This window comes from Panicum virgatum, chromosome 5N, assembly GCF_016808335.1.
Source record: "Panicum virgatum strain AP13 chromosome 5N, P.virgatum_v5, whole genome shotgun sequence".
Classification (NCBI taxonomy): domain Eukaryota; kingdom Viridiplantae; phylum Streptophyta; class Magnoliopsida; order Poales; family Poaceae; genus Panicum; species Panicum virgatum.
In genome coordinates this window covers 42436946-42447236 of record NC_053149.1, presented here as the reverse complement: position 1 = coordinate 42447236, position 10291 = coordinate 42436946, and the positions used below count along the sequence as shown (strand labels likewise).

The following is a 10291-nucleotide window of genomic DNA, read 5'->3' as shown; positions in this document are numbered from 1 at the left end:
CCCGTCGAGGAGTTTGCCGAGCAGTATCGCGAGCCGGAGCTCAACAACGAGTACCGCGAGCGGGAACTCCCGGAAGGTTTCGAAGACGGCAAGTTCAATCTCATCCTTTGATGCATATTTTGTCCCAGTTTTATAAACACAACCTATTGGCCTATTTTCAAAACTACATACTACTTTGCTACTAAAACCCAGTTGGATAGCCACTCCTTGATTCCTTTGACCATTCCTTGATAACCTAGGTTTGTCTCTGAATATGAGTTACTCTGTTTGGATGATAAACCTTACTAGAATGCTTAGGACACGGTTACTCATTGCACTTCAAATATTATTATAAAATATTTTCAAAACAAAGAAAAGCGTGAGTATCAAAATGGGAAAAATGGGATTTTTGGAAAATAAATGAAAGACATGCTTAGATGAGATGGACGGTGATTCCTGTGTGGGACGCCAAATGGTGTGCTCATACCTGTGTGGTTCAGCAAGGTTGGGAGATATTCATCTGGTCACAATTAAGGACCAAGTTGATGTGTCATCTTGCCTAACTCAACCATCGTGCAAACCACTCGACCGTTGTATGTGGCAACGGCTTAGCATAAACCCCACTAGTTAGTCTGATAGCCATCAGGAGAGCTGAGACCAACGGGTGATCAAGGAGAAGGGTTAAGCTCTGTGTGACTTATGCCCCGATTAAACCTCGGTGATAAGTCAATGACCCCTTGGTGGATCCCGTGTTGGCCAGTCAGATCTAACTAAGGTGGGTAATGGCTTTGTAGGGATCTGCACCGACACTAAGGTGACGTGCTGTGGTACCCCGCTTGTGGGTAAAGTTGCACACCTTTGCAGAGTATAAAATCTATTCAAATAGCCGTGCCCACGGTATTGGGCGAGTTACGATTTGGTCACACAACTAGTATTTCTTCTGGGGATTGTTGGGTTGGTGTGAATTGTTTTGGAAAAGTGACCGGCAGCTGTGCCGTGTGTTACGGCGGATGAGGAGTCCGGTAGCAACTTTTAAAATCTTGGATCCTATGTGGATCAACCCCACCGGCTATAAAAGAATTGTTTTAAAAAACACAACTCATGCATAAAAAAATTAGCTTTTCGCAAAATTAAACCCTAGCCTTATCCTTGATTTATCCTGTGCATGTATTCTGTTTATACCCCATCTGTGGTTGTGGTTGGACTTGCTGAGTACGTTTGTACTCACCCTTGCTTAATTTTTACAGAGGAAGATCCAGACTTTATCCCCGAGAACATTGAGTAGGGGTTCCGTTCTGCACCCAACCTTGCCTGTGGATAGGGTCACCCGCAGGAAGCTTCGTATGGCGCAAAACTCCGATGACCTCTTCGTAGTTAACGTCCTTGTTTGGGTTTTAGTTGTTATCCTCGCGATAGTGGCGCTTCATTGCCCATTACCGCGTAGAGTTGTACGGTGATGTACCATCTGATGTAATAAATGTGTTATCAGCCTCCCGGGACTGATATTTTTATCACATTTAAGTCACCTTTTATGAGGGGATGCTTCAGTTGCTCCCCAACTTAACCCGAGACTACTGTGTCATAGAAAAATTGGAGGCCTCACTGAAGATGATTTGAGTGAGTAGATGAGTAATTGATTAGTAAGTGGGCACTAGGTATCGCACATGTCTTTGCATCCTCGTCTTTCTCTGATTCCCAAACCTCTCTCTTCATTTCTCCTCACTAGAACATTTGGCGTGCCATGCGCGCCCTTTCGTTTGAACAATCAAATGTAAGTAACCATAAGACAATTAAAACTGAGAATTAAACTATATGCATGGTATAAGATGAATTCAATACGAAACCACCACATCTAGTAGCATGCACTTATCATGTTAAGATAGGTGTCTATCCAACATTTGAATCATAAATATTACAACACATCCGAGCACCAAGCTATCCTAGCCATCAGGCATCTGAATAATGAATACTACAACACATCAAAGTATTAGTTTATCCTATCCGTCATGTGTCTGTCCGGCATCTCAATCATCAACATCACAATACATCCGAGCACCAATTTATCCTATCACCAGGTGTTTGTCCGGCATTTGGAGCATTAAGATTACAACACATCTGACCACCATAAATCAACATGCAACAAAAAGTATGCATAGCTACCAAATAACCTAGCTGCTGGTAGCTTTGAATACTAATTGAAACCAAAAGCTAATCACCATGGATCGGACATTTGTTGCCGGAGACGAAGGCTGCACAAAAGCTGGCCACAATTGGTAGAGAGAAAAATCAACATGAGCTTCACTCCTCATGCATCCTTACTTGGCCTGCAAAAGGATAATAATTTAATGTCTAGCATGTGTCATGGAGATGTAACAGCAACTTCCAAATGATTTGTTACTTGAAGGAGTGTTTGGAAGGAAGGAGGAACAAACATAAGCTTTTTCCTGCAAGAGACACTGAGCTCCTCCATCCAAATGATTCTGGTACTTATGACAAGAATATTGAGGAGTGGACCTAGCGAGGTGGAGTTGATGGTAGGTTAAGATCTGAACTTGAGTTGCCAATGCTAGTATTTTCTCTCATCTTTGGCCTCTACATTTCATATGCTACTTAGTTCTTTCTTTTCTTTGCAGAAAAATAATCACATTACTATTTACTCTCAAAGTAGGATTGGAGTCATGTGCTTGTTTTAAATTTACTTCTCATAAAATATCACATGCAGGAGCTTGATGAAAGTAGCTAAGTACCTGTTCTGATCAGAGGTGGCTGCACCACTGTCACTGCAACTTTCTTGTTTGTCTATTGGCTGCACCACTGTCACAAGTAATGGCTTCTTTGCAACTTTCTTGTTTGTTGATGGAGGGGACCTAGAAGTACTGATATGAGTTTTAATTATGTTCAATAACCAACTGGAAGAAGTAAAAAAATAGGGGTTGCTGGTGGGGATAACCCTTTATTTATATCGCTTTTCTGTGTCTTTGTAGAGGAATTACCAGGTGCATCTGCAGCAGCAACCAAGGTCTTGTCTTGTGTTACGGTATACAAAAATTGGGAAGCAAGGTTAGGAACAAAATCATCAACAAGCTATATTTTAGTCTATATAAGTGTGCGGCTGTAATTTCATTTTTTTCTGAAAGGTTATTACCACTAAAAGGTATCTAAATTACTTGCTAGGAGATGAATTAGTAGCTAGAAGAGACTATGTAAGGCCCTTTCTATGCAGAGCAGACACTGGATGCCAAATCAAAGGAAACACAATGCATGGCAAGGAAACAAGCAGCAAGAGCAACCTGACCTCTGCAAGTCCTTGGAGCACACAACTGAAAGCAGCAGCAACCGGATAGAAACCCTCGTTCCTTCAGCAGGAGATGATCTAGCAACCAACAAAAAATTGGATTAGCATGTTGGAAAGCAAATGCATTCATCAAACTAAAAGAACTCATGCAAACATACAAAAAAAACACCAGACAAGGGACAAGCTTACCCTAAGAACTTGCTAATGGAATCTTCATAATGGCTGGAATGAAGGCAGTCCCCTTTGTACCCACTTGCACTGGGGGCCTCTCCCCTTCTATTTGGTAAGTGTGCAGTGGGTACAGTGAGTCTCCAACTCCCCTTTCTGCAGGTCCATACCATTTTCAGTTCATGCTTTAGCTAATAATTGTATGGCTGACCAGTGTTCTTAAGAGGGAGTAATAATTGTAGAAGAGTCCAATTTGTCCAGTTATGCTTGGATGCCTCAGAACTCAGAATAGGTGGTTAGTTTATGTCTGGCAACTACTGCTTTAGTTAAGAATCAGTAAAATGGTTGGTCATGATCTAACATTCCCCTAATTCGGTGTATTCATGAGTTAGATGAGAATATTAGTCTTACTCCTAGCAATATTTTCTTGTTCCTTTTGTAAGTACTATGGAAGATGGAACCTGAGATGGAACTTCTACTTATGTTATTCATGGGACAAAAAAAAAGACATAGCCTCCAGACTAATCTAGGGAAACTGCAGATACATGGAAAGGAACAGAGGAGGGACAAACTCACCCAGAGATGGTGCTGCTCAAACCCAAGAAGCCTGCTGCAATGGGCGTTCCTTGGCATGGGTCAAAGAATCCATGGCCGCATCTGCACCTGCACTAGAAGAGCAAGAACTGGTGGATCAGGTCAAGGCATGGCAGACTCAAAGCAGAACAAAGAGGAGTGCGCAAAGAGCTAGAGCTCCCAGATCTGCACACAGGGGTTTGCGAGGGGAAATAGGAGGAAGGGAGATAGGGAATCAAAAGGTAAGGGTTCGGAACCGGAGTGAGAGGAAGAGGAAGTGGGGAAGGATATGTAGATGAGGAGGGGGGACTTATCCGACTCTAGCCAGTGAGCGCATCGAATCCCAGGAGCACGCAACGATAGAACTCGTTGTCCTTGCCAGTCGCACCGACAGAGAGAGGAAGGGCTGTGCACGCGCGTACGAACGCCGCGCACCGATTGGTGGACTATTTCGGTGGGGGTGGGGCACCGCTTAGCAGAACTGGACAGCACACGGCTTGGGTACTCCCACCTCGTGTGACCTCCTCTCCCCCCCCCCCCCTCCCCTCCCCCCTGGCGCACACTCCTTCCTACTGGTGCCTTTGGGCGCGCGCTGCGCGACACGCGTGGGATGCGGGGAGGAGGGCAAAGGGTCGTGGCTTTTAATCAAGCTGATGTGACATGTCCCTCTCTCTCTCCACTGACCCCAACCTTGCTCCCTAAATCCATTGACGCAACAACGACATCCTCCATGAACCTCCCTCCCCGCATAAGCGAGGATCTTTATTCTTCAAGGAGGTTGGCTCATGGACCCATGCGGTGTTGTCATATGTGAAGGAGATGCCCAGATCTACAAGATTACCATTTGTGGTGTGGGATAGGGTGGCGACTGTGCGTGTTGTAGGAGGTCATCCTTTGGCACCGTGTCGAGAGTAGAGTGGAGCTAGCCACATGCCATGCCATTATATTGCAACAATGATATGTCACCTCTATTACGAACTACATGTCATATATATAGGAGGTGATTGATTGTGTTATATAGGGATGCCAATAGATTTTCAGCATGGATCAACCCATATCGGTGTGTATAGAAGTTCTAGGCGGTGGCACGTCGTAGAGCTGTGTTTGTTTGTGGAGGATGTCAAATGATCAATGCTGATGGAGTGTGAGCTCCTCTTTAGATCATGGAGGTGTGATGTGGATCAAAGAAGCGATGCTCATGCTGATGAGAAATCGTGGTGGTTCTATGATCCGGTGATCTTCTTTCCAGAGGGGTCTGTGAGAAGATCTGGATGATGTGCTTGTGAGTGGCATTATGCTCACGAAAGGGCCTGTAGTCTAGTGGTTACAAGAGCCTCAGTCACACCTCAAGTCATGGCACCGGCAGGTGATGGTCATGCTGACAGCGAGGTGCCTGTGATGACTTCGTCAATCTCAAGAATTTGCCGGCTCAGTTTTCAACTATGCTTATATGAGTTGGGTTGCATACGTGCGTTCATAGGGGGTGAGTGTGTGTATTGTTAGTGTCTGAGTTAGACTGTGTAATTTCGAAAAAGAGAGGCATTGTGCTCGTCTTACCAGAGGGGTGAATCACAAGTGAGCAATTCTAGTGGAATTAAGATGTGAAGTGCTTTTTTTATCCAAGCCAACACAAGATCAAGCGTTGAGTGGTTGAAAAACTAGCCCGCACCTTAATGTAGACAAGGGGTGACCGGCAAGTCGCCGAGACTAAAGATTCGGCATCTCCATTGTTGTTTGTTTAATTGAACTTATTTACTTTATGTAATTTAATTATATTCCAGCAATGTAATTTCTCATAATTATAATTTCTCACATGCGACTCTAGAGTTGCAAACCTTGACATACCCACCATAGAGAGTGTGCATATAGTTGTAACATTGTTTCAGGGATGTTCCATTATATATATAATTTCACACTTTTGTCAGTTAAGTCTTACATGAAATTTGAGAATCGAATATTGGACGTAGCTAATACCCCTCTAGTTATCTACACCCACAAGTGTGGATACTTGTGAAATGGGGATAGGCACTCAGGTACATCATTGTTAGTGCTGCAAGAATTTGCCTCATATGTATTGCTCATAAAGTAAAGAATGGCCAGCAGGGCTGGCTCCCAAGCAGAAGTGAAGCCAGAATATTACTTCATCAGAGTCAGTCCTCTCCTCTGTAGTTTGTACATAATGCTACTACCTATTTAGAGGAAAACGTACAAGAGTTTGCTAAAGTCGTCGGAATCATATAGCCCCTCATTACAGGAATCGTCATATTTGTTGTGTGCCTCCAGCACATGGCAAAGCCGGGCTTTGCTGTGTGTTGCACATGGCAAAGTCCTCACGGCAACCAGAAGCTGGCAAAGAGAAATTTGTTGTGTGCATTTTTCGGGCACACGACAAAGCTTTTGCCGTGTGCTAAACCGACACTCGGCAAACATTTTTGAAAAACATAAAAAAATGTTTGCCGCCGCCGCCACGTCCGCTGCGCCATGTCCACCACACCGTTTTGCCCCACGGCAGTCCCGGTAGCACCCCCGCCGCCACCGCAGCCCCGCAGCCACCTCCAGCATCGCCCCACGCCGGCCGCCGCAGCTGCCCTGGATCCGCCGCTGTGCCACCCCTGTACCTGCACCATCACCTAGAGATGGGATCCGCCGACCGCCTCACAGATCTGGAGGGCCGCTCCCTCGTGTCGCCGGTGGAGGGATAGTCCCAGCGCTGCGCTGCCGTCAGACCTCACCCCGCCGCTGCTCCTCACTATCGGTGAGGGTCGAGTGGAGGGGGGAGGGGAGGGGAGGGGAGGTACAGGAGGGGTCGGCCGGCCTGGCGCGAAGGAGGAGGGTGCCGGCAGGGAGAGGGGAAGGGAGGGAGGCAGCAAGGAGGGAGGAGAAGAGGGTGCGGCAGCAGATCTGAGGGAGAGAGGTGACGGGGCAGCGGGGAGGAGGGATGGGGCGAGAGGGGATTAGGGTTTGGGTGGGGGAGGGGCGCGATTTTATAAGAAATTGTCATCGAATCTCGACCGTCGATCACGAGATCGACGGCGCATAGCGGAGGACTTATTTGCCATGTGCCACAAAAAACACATGGCAAAATTTTTATGTCAATAAAAATTCTATAATTACACTTGATACATTAAAATTATCAATCACTTTCAAATAATTACCAAAATTTTACATGAAATAATTTGTATTGTCTATTGGCTATAGAAAAATTTTTGAAGGCAAATCCAAATTCGATCATCACTTTAACTCCAAACCTAACCGCATTCTTCTCAACTCTATGATTCTTCTTCATAGATGTTTTCATTTGTAAGCATCGTACATGACAAAATTGTGAAATTCACTTAAATTTTTACCTCAGCCTTCTCTTATGATATAATGAGATATTGACAAATCTCATAATTTTCAGACTTCATTTGTATTTTTAGAATTTTAAAACCATTCGAACAAGCGTTCATGGTCGTGCTTCCTGGACAAGATGTTCGAAAATTCTTTTCATTTGATGGCTAAGGCCTCAAACTAGGTTAAATAACATGAATATCATTTTTCCACTTATTTTATTTCATTATTTGAATCAGTTGCAGTTCAAATTTGATTTAATTCAAAAAATTGCTTGAAATACAATTAATTAGTTAAATATCGAAAATAAATACAAAAATATACCAAAATTTAGCATGGAGTACCACATGTCGTATGTGAAGAGTAGAAAAAGTCCATGGTGAGAAGAGAATTTTTTTATTACTTTACTGTATGCCAAAATAAAAGACACGACAAAGTATGAATTTGCCATGTGCCAGAAAAAAACACACGGTAAACAACCTCTTTGCCGTGTTCCTGATAGAAAACACACGACAAACTACTGGGCACACAACAAAGAGTTGCATTCCGATAGTGCCTCTCCCAAGTTGTACATAGTAATAATGAATACGTAATTAAGTTAGTCTCTTATTATTAGACCACTCGGTGCACAGTTTCATAACACAGTTACCTAGACTGGGAACTAGGTAATTATGCTAGATAGATTTCATGGTGATAATACTCACCTCACATCCGATGAAATTCAATTTTTCTCTCTCATTGCCATATCTGCAAAATTGATCCCACGAGCTCCCCACCCGCACCCTGCGACGCCCCGGCGGCCTGTCCTCCCGTGCCGCCGCCGGGAGGCATGTGGTAGTCGTCCCTAAGCTTGAGCTCATGGTCGGGGTGGGAGAAGTGGGTTATCGGCCCGGGCGAGGTTATACATCACCGAAGGTGATGGATTCCGAATCCATCGCCCACACTGTTTCTCTTCCTCCTCCCGTCCTCCGTCCTGCCCCCTCGTCCTCCGCCCCGGCCGGCGGCTCTCACCGCCGCGCCGCCCGCCCACCAACCACCACCGCCGCATCCCCTAACCTCTCGGCCACCACGCCCCCGCCCGAGTCCTGGCCCGGCCGCCGGCACCCACCACCCCGGCCGGCGGCGCTCCACCGCGCCGCCTCGCCGCCCGCCCACACACCACCGCCCACCGCCTGTCGATTCCTCCCCCCGCCCCACCTTCTTTTCTAACGCCGGCGACCATTGGAGCTCCCAGACCCCGGCAACCCCGGAACCCTAACCATGCCGCCGGCCACGACCACCACCCCGGCCGGCGGCGAGCTCACCGCCGGCCGCTCCCCCCACCTTCTGCCCCCAACCCCCAACCCCCAACCCCGAACCCTAATCGGCGGCAAGGGGCGGCAAGCAGCTGCGGCGCAAGGCCGGAGGAGGAAGAGGAGCGGCGTCATGAGATGGAGGAAGAGTGCTTCAGGCGATGGCTCGCGCGTTTGTCGCGTGGGCGATAGTCGCGGCGTATCGGCCCTGCCATGGCGCGGCAGGCTGGCAGCTGGCTTGCTCGCGATGCTACTTGCTTGCGATGGAACAGCTAGCTTAGCTATATATGTGTGGCGATGTAGTATTATATTTACATATATATATATATATATAGCATGCAGGGAGCCGCTGCCGGTTTTGGACGAATTTCAGTATCCATTGACCAGCGGCGAATAAAACCGTGTTCTGTGTCACGCGAGTTCGCCACGGCTCTGCAATTTTAATTCATGAAGAATCGAGAAAGGATCCTGAACCAAAAGACGAATGTTTTTCTATGGACTTATTAGTACTCATTAGAAAACGATCCTTTGTGAATTTATTGACTAATAACAAGAACAATTTGTCCAGGTCGATTTCCACACGGCAAGGAAACTACGGCTGCACGCGGATTGTACTCATGATTAGTGATGCTTTAGAAGGGTTTCTCCCAAAATAGTTTCACCGGTAACGTTAAAATTAGTGAAGCCAAAAAAAGTGGTTTTACCTGACTTCTAGTTCATTTTTACCTCGGCTTATAAAACATTTTCACGCTATACTTCACAAAATATATGAAGTAGAAGCCGGTAAAAATCCTCCAAAACGAGCCTTTAATCCTCTCGTGTTCGGCTTGAAACTGACCATGCGCATTACGGTAACGGCGGCGACCATGCTTGATATATAAAACTTGGTTGATGTAAAATACATCATGCTTAAGAGACGTTAAATGGCTTCAAGAGACGACCATGCTTTAATCATGTGGCGACATACCGGTGAACCATGCTCCGTGGTATGGACGCCAAGCCAGTCCATTTCATTTCATCAGTCTTAAACAACGTAACACTTTGGTGGTATGGAAGTAAGCCACAACAGTGATCCTTAGCTGCATGAGGTGTGCAATATTTATGTATATTGTTAACTCCCATGATGTCTGATTGGAAACCATGATCCCGTTAACAGGACATAGGAACAGGAGCATGGAGTTAGCCTCATCAACTCCTATAGAGATTTTTTTTTAATCTGTTTTTTAAGGTTGCGCCTTTGTGCCAATAATGCTTGATGCTTGCCTTCTTAATTGTCATTGCACTAAAGCTCGTTATTTACAGTCATCATTGTTGGGAATAGAGTGAGCATGTACAGTATCCTCATTTTGCGTCCATGTTGCTCATTACTTAATCGAATAATTGGATAGCAATAGCATCATATCACAATAAAGTTTTCTTCACACAAATAATGCATAGAGTATTATGTGACTAGAATGGATGATCATGTGTAGGATTGAGAGAGAGAGAGAGAGAGAGAGAGAGAGAGAGAGAGAGCTCAGGCTACGTGCAGTGGATTTACCCAGACAGACCTTGGGTCGGAATGGAGCTTCCATTTGATGAGGTCGATATCACTGTCTTTGCAACAGCCACACACGAGAGTTACTGTCAACAATGGCCGGACAGCAAGCTTTTG

General features: G+C 45.7%; 1 long non-coding RNA gene across 2 annotated transcripts; it reads right to left on the bottom strand.

Moving 5' to 3' along the window:
- Positions 1 to 1840: 1840 nt before the first annotated feature.
- LOC120676033 lies at positions 1841 to 4367 on the bottom strand. Of its 2 annotated transcripts, none has more exons than XR_005675602.1 (6): positions 4019 to 4367; positions 3464 to 3598; positions 3275 to 3352; positions 2930 to 2981; positions 2727 to 2846; positions 1841 to 2303 (listed from the first exon to the last, which is right to left on the bottom strand). It is a non-coding gene; the product is annotated as an uncharacterized LOC120676033 (long non-coding RNA). The 2 variants fall into 2 exon arrangements; XR_005675601.1 differs by having other exon boundaries at positions 2029 to 2303; positions 2930 to 3005.
- Positions 4368 to 10291: the final 5924 nt, after the last annotated feature.